Genomic DNA, 21053 nt, shown 5'->3' with positions numbered 1-21053 from the left:
AGTTTAATGTTTCCATATAGATTTTCTGTTGGGATGATCAATCAGTTATTGAAAGTGGGATATCAAAGTTCCCTACTATTTTTGTTATGCTGTTTCTTTCTCCCCAGATCTGTTGCTTTTGCTTTATATATTTAGACAGTCTGATGTTGGGTGCATAAAATATTTAGAAATGTTATATCCTTTTGTTAGAATGACTTCTTTACCAATATATAATGATCTTCTTTGTTTCTTATTACAAACTTTGTCTTAAAGTCTATTTTGTCTAAGTATAGTTACCCATGCCCTCTCTGGGTTTCCATTTGCATGGTATATCTATTTCCATCCCATCACTTTCAGTCTGTGTATTCTTAATGCTGAAATAGATTTCCTATAGGCAACATATAGTTGGTGCTATTTTGTTTACCCATTCAGTCTTTCTTCGTCTTTTGATTGGAGAATTTAGTCCATTTACATTTAAAGCAATTATTGATAGGTATGGATTTACTGTCACCATTTTGTTATTTTGTGCCTGTTTTGTAATTCCTTTTTTCTTCCCTTTTCTCTTGCTTTCTTCTTCGTGATATGATGATATTCTATATGATGATATTCTATTCTAGATTCCCTTCTCTTTATCTTTTGTGTTCCTACTATAGATTTTTGCTTTGTGGTTACCATGAGGTTTACATAAAACATCCTTTACTTATTTTTTTAAATTGAAGTATAATTGACATATACTATATTAGTTTCAGGTGTACAACACAGTGATTTGACACTTATATACATTATGAAATGTTAACTGTAGGTACGGTTACCATCTGCCACCATACAAAGTTATAACAATATTATTGATTATATTCCCTACGCTGTGCTTTTCATTTCCATGACTTATTTATTTTATAACCAGAAGTTTTTACCTCTTAATTCCCTTCACCTATTTCAACCATTCCTCTACCCATCTCCCTTCTGGCAACCACTAGTTTATTCTCTATATTTAAACATTTTATATTTATAACAGTCTAGTTTAAGTTAACTTTGAATACATACTAAAGCTCTACATTTTAACTCTCTCACTGCCCCTCCACACATAGTTAATGGTTTTGATGTTATAATTTGCATCTTCTTTACCTTGTGTATCCATTAACAAATTATTGTGGCTATATATTTTTAATACTCTTGTCTCTTAGTTCTCATACAAAGTGGTGATTCATTTATTCTATCAAAATTTTAAGCAGAATCCATTTTATTTTCCCGGGAAAATAATTGAGCACAATTAAATAATGTAATTGTTCAGCTTTCACCTGAACATTTGTATAGATCATTTAAATATTTTATTGAGTAAATCATTTTGCAAGATTAGAGAACTATTATTTCTGATCAATATACATTGAACTACTAAGTATGACTGTTCTGTACTCAATGATATGTCTAAACATGGACTCTGTAACTTGCAGAGTTTTAAGGTATGTCTTTAATTCTTAAAATTCTTTTTCTTTTTTTTAATTTTTTTTATAATGTTAATTCATTTTTGAGAGACAGAAGAGACAGAGCATGAGCAGGGGAGGAGCAGAGAGAGGGAGACATAGAATCCAAAGCAGGCTCCTGGCTCTGAGCTATCTGCACACAGCCCAAAGTGGGGCTTGAACTCACAAACCATGAGATCATGACCTGAGCCAAAATCGGACGCTCAACCAACTGAGTCACCCAGGTGTCCCTATTTTTCATAACAAACTATTGTTGAGAGATTTAGCTATAAAGTTGAGATGTTGAAATTATCATTGGGATTATAATGGACTGAGTATGATTCTGAAAAAGGTGATATTTCATGCTGAACCACCCACAATAATGCAGGGCCCTTTGGAAAAAAGCAGCTTGTATTTGCAGGGCAGTTTCCCAGGTTGGATTTCCACTCTGTGACTCAGGATTCTTGATAAAGATAACTTTCCAATGTGGGAGAGGAGAACAGAAAACATTTTTTAAATAACATGTTCTAACAAATTGAGTTAACTGAATTACATGCCTCATCTTTCTTTTTCAAATCAATTTTAGATTTATTTCTTTGCAGAATCCTAGACTGTGCTTAGGTGTTTCTCAAGATCATGCAGAGATCTTGATGAAGAACTTGGACTCCAAGGCCATTTAGAACCTGGCCTAAGTCCTGGTAATATCATTTAACTGGTTTATGAGTTCAGGAAAGTTACATAACTTCCTAAGCCTCATGTATGTAATTGAGATAATAGATAGTATCTGCCTCATGGGATTGTGGTGAGAATTAAATAAGAATTTGCATATAAATGTTTATCTCATGCCTGACACATAGAAAAGACTGGATAAATGTTAAAATTATTATTTACTTGATAATACAACTTTCTTCAGTGGTTTCCCTAGAGATGTTGCAAGTAAAATCAAACTGAACCCATACTTCTAGAATTCAAAGTCAATTCCACATACTCATGTCTACACAAAGCTACTGATAGAACTGTATTCCAAAGTTGCAATTCAAAATCCACTTTGTTGTGTACATGACAATGTACACAAATCTATACAAATGTGTTTCCACAGTCCTACTTTCCAGATGTGTTTAGCTTCTGTAATACATATACACATAAACTTAGATTTTGTTGCAAGATAGACTACACAGGCAGCATGATTCAAGAGTCAATCAAAGTAGGTGGCTTCTGAGAAAGCTAAGTACAAATGGACTGTATTTCATTGTGGAGTTATGCTAGAGATTTTAGGAAGACTAAGTCTTGATGTATTAAACCTCTGCATTGCTCTTTTTAGTTCTCAGTTTCAAGGCAGATCCAGACGGGAATATCAAATAAGAAGTGTCCATTCTATGTGTGAGACCCTTCACTGTACAAAGATATTTGTTCTTGAGAGAATAAACTGGCCTTATTCTATATCTCTTGTACATTACATGTGTTCGTTTCTAAAAAGGACTAACAAAACCTGGCTGCAAAACATAATTATAAATGGTAATCATTACATTTTCATCATATTTATGCAATAAATAAGTCTGTCAAAACTAGAGTCTGGGATTTGTAGTATGCTTCCCTCCTGTACTAATATAATTTATTTTACTCCTCTGCTAATGAGCCTGGCTTTAGATAGGCATGAACATCAGTCTCAAATAAAAATTAAAAGTCAGTATATTACATTTCTCCTTCTGTTCCTTCTGCATATTACATTGCTCCATAAGCTCATTGATGCTGGAATTCTATCTCTCCTTCGGCACAATTTTCCTCTGTGGTATGATGCTATGAATATTTATGGTACAATAAAAATAATATAATAATAGGCATTTCCTAAACTTGGGCTGCATATATCTTCAGACAGGAGCTGGGAGGGCTATATCTGTTACCTCCCACTGGAGAAGATCTTTATGTCCTGTGAAATAGCTGGCTGTCCCAAAGACCTTCACTTCCATGTGAGTTAAATGGCTTCTGTACTGAAAAATTCTGAGAGGAATTTTTTCTTCTTCCATATACAGTTTTGACTATCATCATCTCTGAAACATTGCCAGATTTTTCTTACATTGAATAGGCTTCAATTGATATCCTTATTCATCCTTCCTATGTCAACTACTACAATTCATTCTTTTATAGCCACCTTAAATCTTTAGTCTCTAAAATTCCAGGGTCCAGAATACTCTGAGCAGACTATTATCTTGCTCAGTGAAGCGGGACTGCTTTACCCTCACTCCTCCTCCATCACCTTAACTGACTGGATTTCTTTTCATTTATAAATTTAACTCAAATTGTTTTCTTTTTTCAAATATTTGCCAAACTTTCTCATTCCAGCCTATTTCCTCAGCCTGATATCTGCTTAGCTGCACATAATGCTCCTAATTTTGTGACTTTCAACATTGCCACATATCAGTTTCCCATTTATTCTCTGCCACCATTCCTCTTATCTAGTTTATGAATATGGCAGGAATTCATTCCATTTCCCATTAATGATTACTGAAGAAGTCAGAGTTTCTTATCCTATCAGCTATTAAAGAAATTCTAAGGTTCACATCAAATGAACATCCTAATATTTTTTATTATAAAATTCCTGAGAATTGTTTTAAAGCTGTAAGATACCTCAGAAACATTTCTTCAACATTTGCTGTGTGTGTGTGTTTGTGTGTGTGTGTGTGTGTGTGTGTGAGAGAGAGAGAGAGAGAGACTGTAGAAAAGACAGAGATGGATACAGAGACAGAGACAAAGATAGGGAAAGCATGCACTTTAATACATTTTTACAGGTAATGTTGGAAGATAATTCTTCATGGGTCTCTCACATTTCTGCAAGTCTTAGGCCTTTGTTCTGGACTATTATTTCAAGGATGTTAGCATAGCAAATAGCCTCAGGAAATAGAGGTAGTTCTTTCCTCTGGAGCAAGAACAGTTGGTAGGTTGGTTGGGTAGTTGGTTGGTTGGTTGGTTGGTTGGGTTTTGGTGTTGGTGTTTTTGTTTTGTTTGGTTTTGTTTTATTGGTTGGTTGGTGGTTGGTTGGTTCATTGGATTTGTTGATTTTTGTTGTTGTCATTAATACTACTGTCCAGTACAACAAAAATATCTTTCCCTTTGGGTAAAAATCAGGCATACTTTCTACCTGGTAGAAAGGATTTGGTTTTTCTAACTCAGGTTCTCTCCTTGTATTGTAAGCCAGTACATATATAGGTATTACATGAACCTCTTTGTGCTCCCCTATGGGAACTGGAGCTTGAGGAACCAACATAAATACTGATATAACAGTCATAGGAAATAATAAAGTTCTTTGTTTCTTATCCAAGAGATTGACTGCCTGATTGATCATCTTCTCTGAGCATCCGTGAAAGAGAGGTAGAATAACTTGTTAGGTGAAATCTCAAATCCCTCCATTTTTCTGAGAGATGGGATGCTGATGGAAACATGGCTTTCTCCAAGCAGAAAGATTAGGGTCTCACGGGCTTATTAATAGGGGTAGAGGAAAGTTCATGTATCATTAAGTGGGTTAAGTAGGATCTTCTACTTTATAATCTTTTAATTAAGAGGAATTGAAGAGATGGTTTCAGACCAAGCACTAGGAAGTAAGTATAAAGACAACTACTAAAATGATGCCCAGGGTGTTGCTAATTCTCTTGTAAGAGGTGAAACTGGGCTCCCACCCAGTGATCATCCTCAGGTCTTTGGCTTTGCAACAACTGGTACTAAAATTTTTCCTGGGGTTTGATGACAGAAAGTTCTACCACTTTTCATTCAAATGAGATGTGCCAAGGAAAAATAGAGGGAAATTTATGACCTCTGTGGGCAGAAATCAGGCAAAGGATTAGAGTTTTTGTTAGCTGATTTGGGAGATGAGACATGAGGAATATAATGCTTAACTTGGGGCACATACTGCCTGTTAACAAAGAATGGCCATAGATGAGTTGTCTTATGACTTAGAGGCTTCTGTGACATAGCATGCCAACCCTAGATCTTTTCAGAGATGACAGTAATGGCCTCAGGGTTTTTTTGCAGTGGGTCCTGGCTACTTTGAGGGAGTTTTGTCCCTTTCAAGGATATTTCCTTGGGAAAGACAAACTCTTCTGAGAAACCATGGATGAGGCATTGACTAATATTGGGGTTCTTACTTCCCTGAATTAGCTTTAGAGTGCTGATGGAAATGGCCCACTAATGAATGAGAATGGACCCAAGGAAATCTAGATAAATTTGTTTAGCAAGTTATGCCACCGTGAAAAACTCCCTTAGGCTTTATGTTGAAACTCTGTAAGAACTTACTAGTTGTTATTTTGATAATGTAACTGAAAATGCCCTAGATTAGAGTGAAATCTGTGAAAAAGAAGAAGAAGAAGAAGAAGAAGAAGAAGGGGAAGAAGTGGTGGAGGAGGAGAAGGAGGAGAAAAAGGAACAGGAGGAGAAAGAGGGAGAGGAAGAGGAAGAGGAAGAGGAGGAGGGCAGCATTACTCTGTATATTAAATACAAATGAGCCAAAGGAAATGAATTGCGCAGCTTCAACCAGAAAGCAATGTGACAATGGCAGTTGAATGAAGGGGTCCCCAAATCTAAAATATCGGGTGTCAGTAAGGATGATCTTGCTGCTCATATAGGGCTTTGGGTGGACTGAAAATATTAGAGGTTCATTTGGTTGAGCTACATGCTGTCACCACTGTTCAAATTTGAAAGCAAGTGTGCCTTGCCTTCTAATTCCTCCAGGCTCTCTGATTCTTCTCTGTTCATTACCCTAACTTAAGCCACTTTGAGAAAGATGGTTTGAATGAGTTCTAGGTGTCCTTGAAACACAAGTAGAACTAAAGGCCATGTGCACCCATCTAGGTAAGCTGGAAAATTTGGGAAAAAAAGAAACTCAAACTTATATAATTCTTTTGGAGAAAGGTGCCCAACTCACAATCCTCTCTGGTTCCATAGGTGTAGGGGTATCCAGATTCAGGCAATAAGATTTAGGCTAGGTACACACTGGGGAAGAAGAGCTAATAAATTTTTGTGGATGAGACTCTTTGGGCCAATTCAACATACTATTAGGATTTCCACTGCTGAATGTACAGTAATGTATATTAATGTTTTATACACATTTATGTATATTAATCTGTGTGCTGTGAACACTTATAAAATCCAGAGTGGATTCTCCCAATCAGGGAGTGTTACATATAGAAAATTGCTAGTGGCACATATAAATCACTTCCCAATGTGTCTGCCTGTCCAACTCAGAGTGGTCCAACAAAAATATATATTTAATATAAGGAGGACAAATGGAAATCACAGCTTTGGTTAAATCTTAAAGTAGCAAGAGTAGGTTCCAATTAACACAACAAACCTATGGTCAGTGAAAAATGATAACAGGAGATAAAGCTTTACTTTAGATTATTGCTAACTGGATCCAGCTGTTGCTGCTATAGTCCTATAAAGGAATCCATTGCACAGAATGATAACACCTGGTGTTTTGTGTTGAACAATGCTAGTACCTTCTTTTCTGTCCCACTGGTACCCAGGGACCAAGACCAAAGTGCCTTCATATAGTAAGACCTTCAATATACATTTGCAGTACTCATCTACGAGTACGTAAGTTCCCCCTGCCATTTGCCACCAGGAGTTGGGCCAGGATAACACTAATGCCTCTACTTTCTAACGTCTGAAGTTTTCACTAAAAAGATGAGTTGGGGGTTGGCAAGTCAGAAGCCTTTATGTCAATGGCCTTGACTGCAGTGTTATTAAATTTCTACCAACAAGAGTGGCTGATAAATCCCAACATAATTCAGAGGGCTACCAGCCACGGAGTATCTTGGGCCTATGTGAGTTTATATAAAAACTCTCAAACCTCCAGCAGTTAAGGAAAAACTACTGTCACTTTGCTATTCACCAAAGAGAGATCCAATAATTTATTGAACTCTTTGGGTATTTGAAGCAAGTGGGCATTCTACTTGGACCATTATATTGGCTAGACCACAAATAAGCATCCTTTGAATGGGGTCCAGACCAAAATGTATGCTGGAAGCTATCCAATGAGCTCTAAACTACTATCCTCTTGAAGCTGCAAGTGCCTCTGACTGACAGTTTTGCTGTCTGGAGTCTCTGGCAAAAGGAGGCACCCTACATTCGGAGATGTTTTTTGATATTTTGGGTTTGTTGCCTCCATGACATAGTTACCCCTTATGAAAAGCAGCAATCAGCTGCTGTAAGACTCTACTTAAAACTGCACACTGATTCCTTGAAGGCTTTGTGACTTTCCAGCCTAATATTACCATTTGGGGTAGGGTTGACTTGGATTCAATGTGTAACAATGGCTAACAAGGAAGGGTCCAATAATCCTCACTTGTCAAATAGAAATGGTATATTCAAAAATAGTGCCTGCCTGGCCCCTATAGCATCTTTTCTTTATATGAAAAGAAAAAAAACATGGTAATCATCTCTCTGAGGAAATCTTTATCCTCCTCTCCACCAATTGAAGCAAAGCTGTTGGCTTTGGGTCCTTGGATCCAACAGGATCCTTGATTCACGGAGGTTCCCTAAATGCCTAGGCCTTGTTCACTGATATTTCATCTAAACTGACACTTGATGGTATCCACTGGACTGCTACAGCTGTACAACAGCAACACCAGCTATGCATAAGTGAGCATGGACATGATGGTTCAATTCAGCTAACCAATACACTCCTTGATGAAACTCATTTTATGTTTACTGCCTCTTGAGCTGCTGCCAGTAGTCTAGATTATTTATTCTGCCACCTGGTGAACTACAGACTGGCAGATTAGAGACATCTCTTTAGGACTACAAACTGTGGAAACAAACCATACTGCTTATTGAACCATCTGGACCAATCATGGAGATGCTTACAGTGATCGGTGAAGACCTGTTCTTTGATGAGACCAAGTGGAATTGGTATGCTGCATTGTCTAGAGTGTTCCTGTTCTTGTCTAGATTTACCTCCTACCAGATATGGCAACATATCCATCGCCATACATTGAGCACAAAGTCAAGGAGTATAAGTTTAATTTTTTTAATGTTTATTTTTATTTTTTGAGAGAAATAGAGACAGAGAGGGAAAGATGGAGGAACAAAGAGAGAGCGAGTCACAGAATCTGAAGCAGGCACCAGGCTCTGAGCTGTCAGCACAGAGCCTGATGTGGGGCTTGAACTCATGAACCATGAGATCATGACCTGAGCTGAAGTCTGAGGCTTAACCGACTGAACCACCCAGGCGTCCCAAGGACCATAAATTTATAATCTACAGTTTACCACAGCATGCCAGACATATGAATATTACCATAAGTGGATGTGTTTGTCCTGTGGTAGGAGAAGCCACAGCAAATTGGGTGTTGCACTCACCTGTTCAAAGCATATTGACTAAACCAAACTATGGAGCCCTCTCAGGGGGATCAGCAATGCCTCACAGCTCTTGACATTTTTTTTCAGATTACAGTTCCATATCTGATCAGCATAGTCTGACACATTACAACGGCTCTTTAAACTAGTCTATGTCACATGTTCAGCTTTATAGACCACTTACAGACTTATAATGGTGCATCTTTTATCTAAAGGTCACATGATGATGAGCTAATAATTAAGCGATTCAATGGACTTCCTATACTACATAAGAACCACAGGCATCTTGTATTGTAGAACATTGGAATACTCTCAAAAATTGACTTAAAAAGGTTTCTGGGTATATCTCCCTCAAGTCTTCCTCATTTACACACCTTAGTATATCACTTTACCACCAAATAAAGCTGTGCTCAGAAATGGGTCATCTCTTTTCAGTCACTGCTTCCAAAAAGGATAAAATGATTAGATAGATTGATAGATAAATAGAAATAGATTATAGAGATAGAGATAAAGAGATAGAGATATAGAGATAGAGATGATAGAGATAGAGATAGAGATAGAGATAGAGATAGAGATAGAGATAGAGATAGATACAGATTTTGGAACTCCACCCTGACCATTATTGAGCATGGTACTTTTTACTTTCCCCTAATATCAACTCTGGGATATCTTGGTTTGTACAAACTTTATTTAATTCTTATTCAACCACCTAGATTATCTTAGAAGAGTGGCATAGTTACATTATAAAGATAATGACCACTTGGTTGAGTACATTGCTTGTTAAGTTGCCAACAGTCGCCCATACTGGCCAAAGTAAGGGAAATAACAGAGCTTTATAATTTTAATTAAATTGTTCTTATAACTTTTGTACCTGTCCCTTCAAAATTAAAACTGTGACTGTCAGGAGGGGATGATTGAGAAAAGGTAAAGTTACAGCTACTGTAATGAGATACAAGTATTTCAGGCACTGGAGGAGAGTAACAAACTGTCACTTGGGCAAGATCATCTTAGACCCTTGGAAAGACGGATGGCAAAGGAACATTAATATTTCTTTTTTCCTATAGACCACTCCTAGAGCCTTCTTCAAGAAAAATCCTCTTGTGTATCTTTCCCAAGCTAATAAGCACTTAAATTTAATTGATTTCTGGGTCTGTAATTTCCTATAAGGAAGCTCTGGCCACCGTTTGATTGCCATTCATCTTAAAATTACCAAAAAGTCTATCAAAAGAGAAGGTGATAATCCTAGTCCCTATACTTCCCAGTAAAATTCTTGTAAACACCTTTAGTTATCTGTTTCATCCATATTTCCACTGCTGTAGCAGAGTGATTCTCTGGAATGGATGAAGGTTATCTGGCTGATGGTGTACATAAGACAGAGTGGAGTAACTGTCCTCAAACATTACCTACAAAAACAATGACTAGACTGAAGTATTCAGACTGAATTGAGAAACCTGAGACCTACCAGATGGCTAGGAGGCCACACTGGGCAATGTCACCTTGTGACCTTGGATGATATAGATTCCACTTTAGGAGCTCCAATAATTATAAATGGCTCCATCCTTTTAGGGACATCAAGAGTACTTTTGGGATTATAGGTCTTGTGTGGAAGCCAAGTATTACTTTATTTCTCTCCCATAAAATTATTATTGTCCTCTTAAGAGTAATCACAAGAGGTCTCCAAGTTAAAAAACACTCCCAGTGGGTAATGTAACCCTTAAATGACTGCATTGTATCTCCAAAATGAGCTACACTTAGTTGCTTGGGGAGCCTTCTAGAGGGGTAACTGATTTGTCACTTATACCAATGTCATAGTTTTCCCTACAATCTGAGTCATAGTAGGAAAAATTAGAATTAGAAAATTGTATTAGACAAGGTGATATAAGTGCTTGCTTCAGAAGCACATATACTAAAATTGGAATGATACAGCGAAGATTAGCATAGCCCCTGCACAAGGATGACACACAAGTTCATGAAGGAAAAAGTGACACAAAATTTCTCTTCAATATTAGTTGAGGTGATCAAAGATACCACCTCAGTCCTGGAATGTATTCAGGTTAACCTTAACTCAGTGGCCAGGCTTGTTATAGATGATATTGGCCATAAATTTTTCTTCTTGCAGGGCAAGGTAGAGTCTGTGTGATCACTGATATATCCTACTATACCTGGATTAGTGCCTTGATCCAGATGGGAAGGTCAAGGTGGAAACTTAAGGAGAAATACACCTGGATTTCTAAGGTAGATCGAGATGGTTTATAAGATTTGCTCACATGGTTGGGTCTGGAACACTTGATGTTAATATTGAATATTGCCTTATCCTGCTGCTCAGAGTCCTATTGATAGTAACCTTATTAAATATAGTATGAGACAAATTTAAGAGATTTGGTCCTAATCTCTATGAGTCATTGATCAATGCACCTGACAGAGTGGTGTACTAATAGGAAACTTTTCCAGTAGTCAAAAGAGTGTTGAATCAAGGGGTAAGTATAGTTGGAAGACAATTCTCCATGGGTCCTGCATGTTTACAGTTCAATACAACAAAGATATTGTTTCTCTTTAGGGCAAAGATCATTCAGGTTTACTGCCCATTATAAAAGATTCATTATTCCTATGGTTGGAATTCTACTCCTATAATACAACCACTATGTGTGAGCAGGCATTTCACCCTTTTAGCATTGCCCTGTGGGACACCAGCATAAAATGCTGATATTCTGACTACTACCATTGCTGTGAGTAATAAAATTCTTTGTGTCTTATTCAGGGGTGTCATGTCTTCTGCCATCACCCATGGAACTGTAGCAAGCCAACTTGGCACATAGGTAGGGTAAAGTTTCAGACCCTTCTAAGTTCTTGACAGCTGTATGACCAGTACCTACTAATTATGATTTCAGTTACATTAAGAAGAGTGAATTTTAGCCTATAGATCTTGTAGCGAAAAATTTCCAAGGATACTAGACTTTAAAATAGTTAAGTAAATAAATGAATGTGGTTATCTAGAAGGTTATTCTGTATGTCCTGAGGGGAACTCTGGTTTCCATTAAGAGGATTTATGTTAATAATTTGGAGAAACTTACACAAAATATGGAAAATGCCCAATGACACAAATTGTTCTTTGATGTTTGCAGATAGTTTGAAGTCTATGGATTTTTTATTTGAGAGCCCTTGCTCTAAAAGAACCTACTCCTCTGGAGTAGAGGATGAGTATGCTTCTTCTGGGCCAAGCTTCTGGCATCTCCTAGGAATAATCCAAATAGGTTACAATATCTTCTCACTGAATTCTAGGAAATACAACATACTGATAATCAGAACACTAGAATGCTTGGAGAAGATCTACTGCTATATAGATGGGTATGTATATATTGGTATATTATAGATACAGAGTCATATGACTCAGATAAATTCCAAGAAATAGAAAATCGTTACCCATTTGGAGTGACTTATATAACCATCCCTCTAGCATGACTTGTTTAGCGAAACATAGCAAAGAATGGTCGGACAAAACTTAAGGAAATGTCTTCCTATAATTCCTTATTCTTACAACAAAATGGATCGACACTTGTAATGTTAAAATTCCCTTCAGAAATTGTGAGGTAAAGATGTACTTGGGAAAAAGTATTTAAAATTTTCTTCTTTGTGGGTATTAGAAAAAGGTACTGAGAGTAGGGAAAGGTTATTAGCTTGCTATTAGTCAATCCCTGCTGAGCACAGTAGAACATAAAATAGGAATAAAGAAAGGAAGTCAGCTCTCCAATCCCAGCTGCAGGCTGATGAATCAGTTAGTGATTAATTGTTGCTACTAGTAATTGAAATAATCATATTTCAGAAAGAGGGGAAAAAAAGCATTTGATCTCTAAAATGCTTTTGCCTAAAAATGTAATTGCTGCAATATTATTGGATGTCTTAAAAAGAGACATAAAATTCTTAATGTAAAACTAAAATGACCATGATTCCCAAGATTGACCTAACATCTGGCATTAGGTTTTGAAAACCCTCCTCTGACTGTCAAAACACTAGCCCTCTTATTTTCTTATATACATTTCTTTTAAGTAAAGTTTGCTTTATAGAGAAGACAGCATAATGTAGAATGCAAAACAGTAACAAACTAATACACATTGTCTTAATTCCAGTAAAGCCAGTGAGTTCACATTTACTCCCCCCAAAATGGTGCTTATATTTTTAAAGTAATGTTAATGCCTTAATCAACAGACTTTATCATGTTCCAAATTCTAAATGTGTATGGCCCTATGCCAAGGATCTGGGGAGTCACTGCCTTCAAGTAGTTTACTCCTTAATTGTGAAGATATAGCATGTACTTAAAGTGTTACCAATCAGTATGGTGCAGATGAGTGCTATAGAAAGATTTCATGAAGTTATAAATTTGCATTTGGTGAGTACTTAACAAATTCAGGCCTTCTAGAAAGTTTTTTTTTTTCAAAACTAATCTCCACAATCATCCTGAGATGAAAGTATCATACCTATTTTATTTTATTTTACTTTACTTTATTTTATTAAGTTTATTTATTTACTTTGAGAGAGAGAGAAAGAGAGAGAGAGAGAAAGCAAGGGAAAGACAAAGAGAGGAAGAGAGAGAGAATCCCAAGCAGGCTCCCCACTGTCAGCAAGTCAGAAGTCAGAAGTCTTCCTGAGGAAATGACACTTGAGTAGATAAGGAAGTTAGCCAACCAAATGGATAACAGTGATGGGCCATGAATATCAGAGAAAACTTCATTCCCAAACACTTCATAATATGTTGTAAGCGACATATCCAAAATCAAATTCACCATCCCACCTATATTGGTATCATTATAGAAAGCCCTTCTCACTACCTCTTCTTTTGTCTGTATTACCATTTACCTTTAAAAATCAATTCATGGAGCGCCTAGGTGGGACAGTCGGTTAAACCTCTCATTTAGGCTCAGGTCATGATCTCATGGTCTGTGAGCTCAAGCCCTGCATTAGGCTCTGTGCTGACAGCTCAGAGCCTGGAGCCTGCTTCAGATTCTGTGTCTTCCTCTCTCTCTTCCCCTCCCCCACTCATTCTCTCTCTCTCTCTCTCTCTCTCTCTGTCTCTCTCTCTCTCCCTCTCTCTTCTCTCACCTCAAAAATAAATAAACATTATTTTTTTTAAATCAATTCAGAAGCCATCTTCTCCACAAAGACCTACCTAACCTCTTTCATCCGACCTACCATTCTCTTCTAGGTCATTACGGTCACATGCATTTTCCTTTTGTAAGAGCAACAAATAAATGATGTGGCTTTTTTTCCCTCTAGCCTAATCCTCACACCGTTAAATTTAAAGCTCGTTTTGACCTCTGTAACCTCATAATATTCATCTTTCAGCGAAATGGCAGTGCTTTCTTGCCTCTAGTTACACTGTGCCCACCATCCTTTCTTTTATCCTTCTATTTAATCTCCCACTGGATCCCAGCTTAAGCACATCACCAAAATTTAGATTAAATCAAGAAAAATTTTTTGACCAATGGCTGCCTAATCTGTCACTGAAAAGTAGCAACAACATAAAGCTTTTATCAACCAGAAAATGTACCGTGCTTCCTTTGGGAAGGCAAACAAGACAGCAGACACAGAAGCCTCGCTCAAAGGAGGAAAAAGAAACTGAGGATTTTAAGAGTAACACCTGTCAAATGGAGCAGTAATGTGTACTGTTTGACAAAATAGGCTGGTGACTGTCAAAATAAATAATAAACCTTCCAGCTCTGACTAATGACTGAACTACACTGGAAGACTTGAGGGAAGCATCCAACAAAATGCAAAATTGAGAGGAAAATTGGAACGGTCGGCACAGCCTCCTAGCAGGTCAATTTGAAATAATTTTGGAAAAACTCAAACCATTCACCAGGTTTCATGGCAGAGGGGGAAGTTCCAACAACTCTTCTGACCGAGCATTCCACTTTCGTTAGGAAATCACATCTCTTCTGATGGAGTGCCAAGAAGTTGCTCTCTGCTTTTTCAATGCAGAAACAATCCTGCCGTGACTGTGGCGTTCTCTGTGCAGACTTTCAGCTGACTGCCAATAATATCATCAGGAAGAGCAGCCAGAGCTGGACCCCTTTGTATGCAGAGTGGGGGCAAACAGCAGAAAAGGCAGGGATCCAAAGAAAGTCCATTTTAATACCTTTTCACTTGCATTGCTTCCCACTCAAAGCACCTATTTTCCTTTTCCCATAGCTCCTTAGAGGGGTCATCTTATTTTCCCTTTCCAGCAAGCAAGATTTTCTAACATGATTATGAAGAAAACTGCCCGAGTGCCTGCTCATAATGTTCTGACCCTTACCAGGGGCAGTTTCATTTCAACAAATTGTTTCTTTAGAGACCCCAAAAAGCCTTGATAAGTTCCTGCTCTAAAATTCAATAATAAATCACAAGTGGAAGAATATATCGTTAGTGGAGGAATTTTAAGCATCTCAAAAATATAGTTCTGCAAAAGCTGTCTTACTTCAGAAATTATCCACTTATGTGTCAAGTTCTAAGTGGCAGAGGTGAGGACTGGTTTGTCCCTCTGCATGACTCCTTTAATTGTGCTTTTGTTCTCAGGAGAAGCTATTCTTTGGGCTCCCTAAGTCAAGGTGTTAGAGAAAAGAGAAAAAACACTAAACAGAATATCTGTTTCTAAGGAGGGGCCCGTCTAGATATCATTTAGCCTACAGTAACATGGCTTGTTTTCTCACTTTATTTTATTTATTTATGTTCTTTCATTATTTATTTCTCCTTCATCTGTTTGATGCATTATATTGTCTTGACTCTGTTCCAGATATGTTTTTCACAAGGATTTGATTCTGTCATAAGTAAACAATTTTGAGACGCAAAATAAGCAAAATATCAAACCAAAAAACATACATTTAATATTTGTTCATTTCTAACCAAACATAACTGCAAAAACTTGTAATTACAAAAAAACATCCTAACCCTTTTGTTTGTTGGTTGGTTTTAAGCATGTCTTGGAGAGTTGTTCTAGTCTAAAACTGCATTTCTACATAAGTTTGATTGCAATATTGATTAAAGCAAAAAAATCAGGACATATTCAGATTGCATAATGGATATCTGAACTCAGGACCATTCCAGATGTATGGGTAGCAAGTAGCTGTCTACATGTGTCATAACTGACATAAAAAGTTGGTTCCTTCAAATATCCATGACTCATAAATGGACAGGAATTAGGATGCCCTTGCTTCCTACCCAGCGATTTCAACATTCTAGGATAATTTGATTCACCAGCACATTTGGTTGATCCACCCTACTCTGATAGAGGATGATCCAACCCAGTCACCATCATGTCCAATGTATCCTGTACTTCTTGTAGCAATTATTCTGCTTGGCAGGACACTCTTCTCTAAAGCCTTCTCTGCTCATTATTCTTGCTGCCTCTGCAGGGTCAGTAATGTGTCTGCCAGTAAAGTGTTGTCTCCTTCCATTTCCTATTCCCATAACCACAAGGAGTAGAAGCAGTTCCCCGGTTGAGGAAAGAGCATTTGTCCATTAATAACCACACTAGTCTAGCAGCCAAATCCCTTGTTGATGCTCTGGTCATTTTTAACGTGGACTACTATAACCACATTCTGTGCTGTCTCCAAGGCTTTATTCTTCATTCCAGTTTAAAATGATCTGCATTCTGCAGATCAAATCATTTTCTAGATGGATTTAACTTATCCCCATGGGAAGGAAGAGACTGGGCTTGGCAACGTTGCATATAGGGTGCATGGTGTGGAATGGGGAGACATGTGTCTAACAGAGGCATTTAAATACACAGTATGATGAAGGAGACCCAGCTTCATACTTTGTTGTTTTAGGTTGGGGGGGGGGTGGTATTTAAAGGTTTTTTTTTTGTTTTGTTTTGTTTTTTGCATTCCAGGAATCAGGAAATTGCAAATCTTATTACAAATTTATGGATTACATTTGACAAATTGTAGAAATTTGCTCTGCTTGTGTCTCACTTTATTATAAAGTATTGAAAATTATTTTGTGTAACTTTTGCAGGTTGAAAATGTCACCAAGGAGTACTGCCATGCCATTGTTTATGAACTTCTACTTTGAGGAAGCCAAATCAACGGAGAGAATTTTTAAGTTCCCTGAGCAATAGGTATATTGTCCAACATAATCTTCAGATAAGAGTAAAACTAAGGAATGTAAGATAATTATAGAGAAAGAATAACTGTTTGCGACCCTTGGAAACTCTGTTTAATATCCTAGTATCCTAGACATTTTCAGGGCTTAGGTTTAGGAATTACTGAAGTCCTATAGGAAAGAGTTAATTCATTACCAAAAGGTGAGCCATTTCCTGTCTGCTCAATTGTAGAATCAGACTAAGTACTATTTTATCAAAGGAACATTGGCTGTCACCCAGCGTTAATCATTTTCAGAACAATTATGATTTACTTTAGACATAAGGCTGATGGATCTCTATTTCCAGATTCTATTTTGGCAACTTTGAGCCTTACCTCATATGTAAGATTATTGCTGAAAACAGTGCTACTCCAAATTGTCCTCCTTCATTCATTTTGTCTATTTAAAAAAAAAAATACAATTAATTACATTTCAGCTAGCAAGCGTATGTGACTGCCAATGTTAACTCAAACATTGTTTGCATATAATCCTACACAGATGTGGAGCCAATAGGGAGCTGGATGACTGTGTGCTTTTACACATCTTTTAGTTAAATTAAAAATCCAAAAGCTAAATCTTGTGTTCTGGGACAGCATGTGAATTTGACATTTCCTGGAGGTTATTAGAACCATAAACCAATGACTAGACTATATTCATCCATTTAAGTGGTTTGTGACTGAGAAAGACTAAATATTTACAAAGTCTTTCATCCTTGGACCCAATATAATGATTTCATCATTTTAATAGCTCTTTGCTCAAATGTGGTGGCATCCCACTTAAATTTTAGAGACATGCATTTCAAATAGTTTTGGTCTCATTAACCATTGGAGTAAGGCCCAAGAGTGACAAAATACACAGCAAGAGTTCAAGGCGTTGAAATCATGATTTTACTTTTGATTTATGTCTTCCCTCCTGATTCTTGCACTATTTACCAAACTTTCCTCAAAATGTTCAGATAAGAGGAGATATTTGTACACACACATTTGGTCAGAAGAAAATCACTAACCGATCTCAGGCATCGGCTTATAAATGCAGGGCTGTGCACACAAATGGGATCGGGCTCCCGAATGTGAATGAGCCAGGACAAAACCATCACAGCCACTATAGAAGCAATTGAAGCAATGTGCCCCACTGACAGCTGCCTGAGTGACTTTGTCGTGTATAGGAAAACACAGGATTAGCCCACAAAACCCATCATCTAGTCATTTGCCTTTCCTTTTAAGAGTTCTAAAAATGCCTGAATGTTCTTTCTCTCAATATTTCCCTATCTATGTTCCTAAATCTTGCTGTTTTCTGGAAAGAAAAATGAGTTGGTTTTATTGGCTAATAATTATTTCCCCTCTTTCCTCTCATATATGCTGAAAACTTAATCTGGTTTATTTTCAACACAGAAATGTAGGAACAACATTAACTAGTTCCTTTTGCATTTGCCTCTATTAATCACAGGTTTTCCCTTATACTAATACTCATTCTTTTGCATGAAAGAAAAATTAAACATACCAACTGACATAGACATTATCAAAATAAATTTATGGTTACCTCCCCTAAAGTGCACAAAGGATATGATCTATTAGAACTTTTGTACTAAGACTTTTGGAATGCTCTGTTCATAGTAGTTGACCTCAACAATTATTTCATAAATCATTAACCTAAAGCACCTATCAAGAATGTTTTATAATACCTTGGTTGGATCATCTGTCAAGCAGTAGTTTTATGTCATGATGAGGTTAGAGTCAAAATGAAAGAAGTAAGGGATAAGAGGGGTTTTTTTGTTGTTTATAATATGCTGATCTTTAATGAATGTTCAAAGAAAGTCATATACATGCAAAAGGGTAGTTTTTCTTTTTACCCCATAGCAGAGGGAAACACATACACGCTCACATGTGATTAAATGTAATGTTTATAAAACAAATGCCATAATATGCTGGAAAGATATTAAGCTGTAAGTAAAACAAAACAAAGCAAATATTTAAAACAAAGCAAAAGCTCTCAGTGATGTGTTGGCTTTAATACTCAATTTCCTTATCTGTTATATGGGAACAACATCTGCTGTGTAATACTTTACAAACTTATGGAAAGTATAAAATGAAACGATGTGCTTGAAATAACTATAAAAATAAAAATCAACACGTAAGAAAATGATATTAATTCACCGATAGTGTTGGCAAGTGAGGATGCATGAACAAGACCGTGTCTGCCTTCTAAGAGCTCTCCTGCATTGGAAGAATCAGACCCATAAAATGTAATGGGTAAAACAGTAGGGAGTGCTGAGCTGACTCGGAACATACCAGAAATCTATGTAAAAGAGACGACATTTAGACTTGATATTGGAGGTAAATAAAGGGCTCTTCAAGTGGAGAAGAACGACAACAATATTTCGAGCCGAGGGAACAATATATATACATACAGATAGGCGGGAAAACTCACAATGCGTTCATCAAGCTCATGGCTGAGATGGGGGAACAGGAAGGCAGTGAGGGAATAGTTCTTGAAGAAAAAACTGATACATCAGAGTCATTTACGTGTTAATTTCATGAGTCAAGCATTCATTGCCTAACTGATGGAAAGCTCTTGGATTTTTTTAAGTGAAAAATGTATAATATGATGCATATTTTTGAAAAAAATTAATCTCAAATTAATAGGCCACATGGACCTATTATGGAAAGAATTGGTAGACAGACTAGAGAGAAAAAAAATGGCTAGGCAGTTATTCAGAAAGAAAAGATAAACAGGGGTACATGGGTGGCTCAGTTGGTTGAATGACTGACTCTTAATTATGACTTAGGTCATGATCCCAGGCTCGTGGGATTGAGCCCTGTGTCAGGCTCTGCACTGAACATGGAGCCTGCTTGAGATTCTCTCTCTCTCTCTCTCTCTCTCTCTCTCTCTCTCTCCCTCTTTCTCTCCCCCTCTCTCTCTCCCTCTCCTTCTGCCTTTCCTTCCTGCTCTCATAGGCACTCTCTTTCTCTAAAATAAAAACATTTAAAAAAAGAAAAAAAAAGAAAACATTAGCAATCTATGTTAATTTGGTTTGTTTTGCAAAAGATGAAGGAAGAGATAAGTTGAGCAATAGAAATGTGGTAGAATTAGTAAGATCCGGGAACCACCTAGCGGTGGGTAGTAAAGGAGAGGTAGTGATATATTGGTGTATTAGGGATATCTGATATGTGAAATGGGTGTAATTCTCTAAGCACTTACTTAAAACTCTACCAGTATGAAAGGTGTCCACTGCTCTAGTGTAGTTCTCCATGATGTTTGCCAATAAGTGGCTTATTCCCTATTTGACCCCTCTTCCCCCCAGCACATAAGACATTTAAAAAATATGTAGAGCAGATGTAGCTGGCAATCCCTTCCCTTCAGTAATTTCTGAGATGAGATATGGAAGATTTAGGGAAAATCCCACTGTGCCTACCCCTTCTTATCCTGAACAGCACTCAGTTAAATCCTGGGATTTCGGCAGGGGTCTTTCCTACATGATTGGTGGAGTGGTTGTGAATCACCATGACATGCATCACCCGAGGGTGTCCTTTTTCACCCAGTTCACTGATATACTTTGCTCAAGGGTGCAAATGTTCTTGATAGAAACTTAACTCATCTCTTTCCCCGTGTTTGATGCATGGCCTTAAAATGCCTGCATCATTGCTGTCTGGACATCTTACACTCTAACCTCCAATGAGGCAGGAATTGAGCCTAATTAATTCCCATCTATAACACTCATCCCTGCCTCCTAAAAATATGGACATTTAATAAATGTTTTGGTGATAATGGAATAATTTATCTCTTCTAGGGTGCATCCCTTTCAACTGAAGCAAGAACAGCATACATTGTACTGGTTTAGGGAGGATAAATGTAATTCCATGACAATTAAAAATGATAGGAGGAGTAAAAACCCATCCATCTGCCTAATGACTAAACTTCAGTGGTGAAGAATTGATAATTCTAGTAGAATTTGTTAGTGGAAGAGTCTTTTATTTTAATACATTTTAGAAACTCAGGGGAGTATGACTACCCCTGCTAATACAGTTGTGTCAAGCCATTTATTTATTTATTTTTTAATGTTTATTTATTTTTGAGACAGAGAGAGACAGAGCATGAATGGGGGAGGGGCAGAGAGAGAGGGAGACACAGAATCAGAAGCAGGTTCCAGATTCTGAG

The 21053-nt window shown here is 37.2% G+C and overlaps 1 pseudogene; it reads left to right on the top strand.

Annotated features, from left to right (window-relative positions):
- Positions 1-10665: 10665 nt before the first annotated feature.
- On the top strand, positions 10666-10780 carry LOC122490632 (annotated as a pseudogene).
- The last annotated feature ends 10273 nt before the right edge of the window (positions 10781-21053 follow it).

Source organism: Prionailurus bengalensis, chromosome B2 (assembly GCF_016509475.1).
Source record: "Prionailurus bengalensis isolate Pbe53 chromosome B2, Fcat_Pben_1.1_paternal_pri, whole genome shotgun sequence".
Classification (NCBI taxonomy): Eukaryota; Metazoa; Chordata; class Mammalia; order Carnivora; family Felidae; genus Prionailurus; species Prionailurus bengalensis.
Note: the sequence above shows the minus strand (reverse complement) of the source record. Positions and strands in the feature narration are given on the sequence as shown.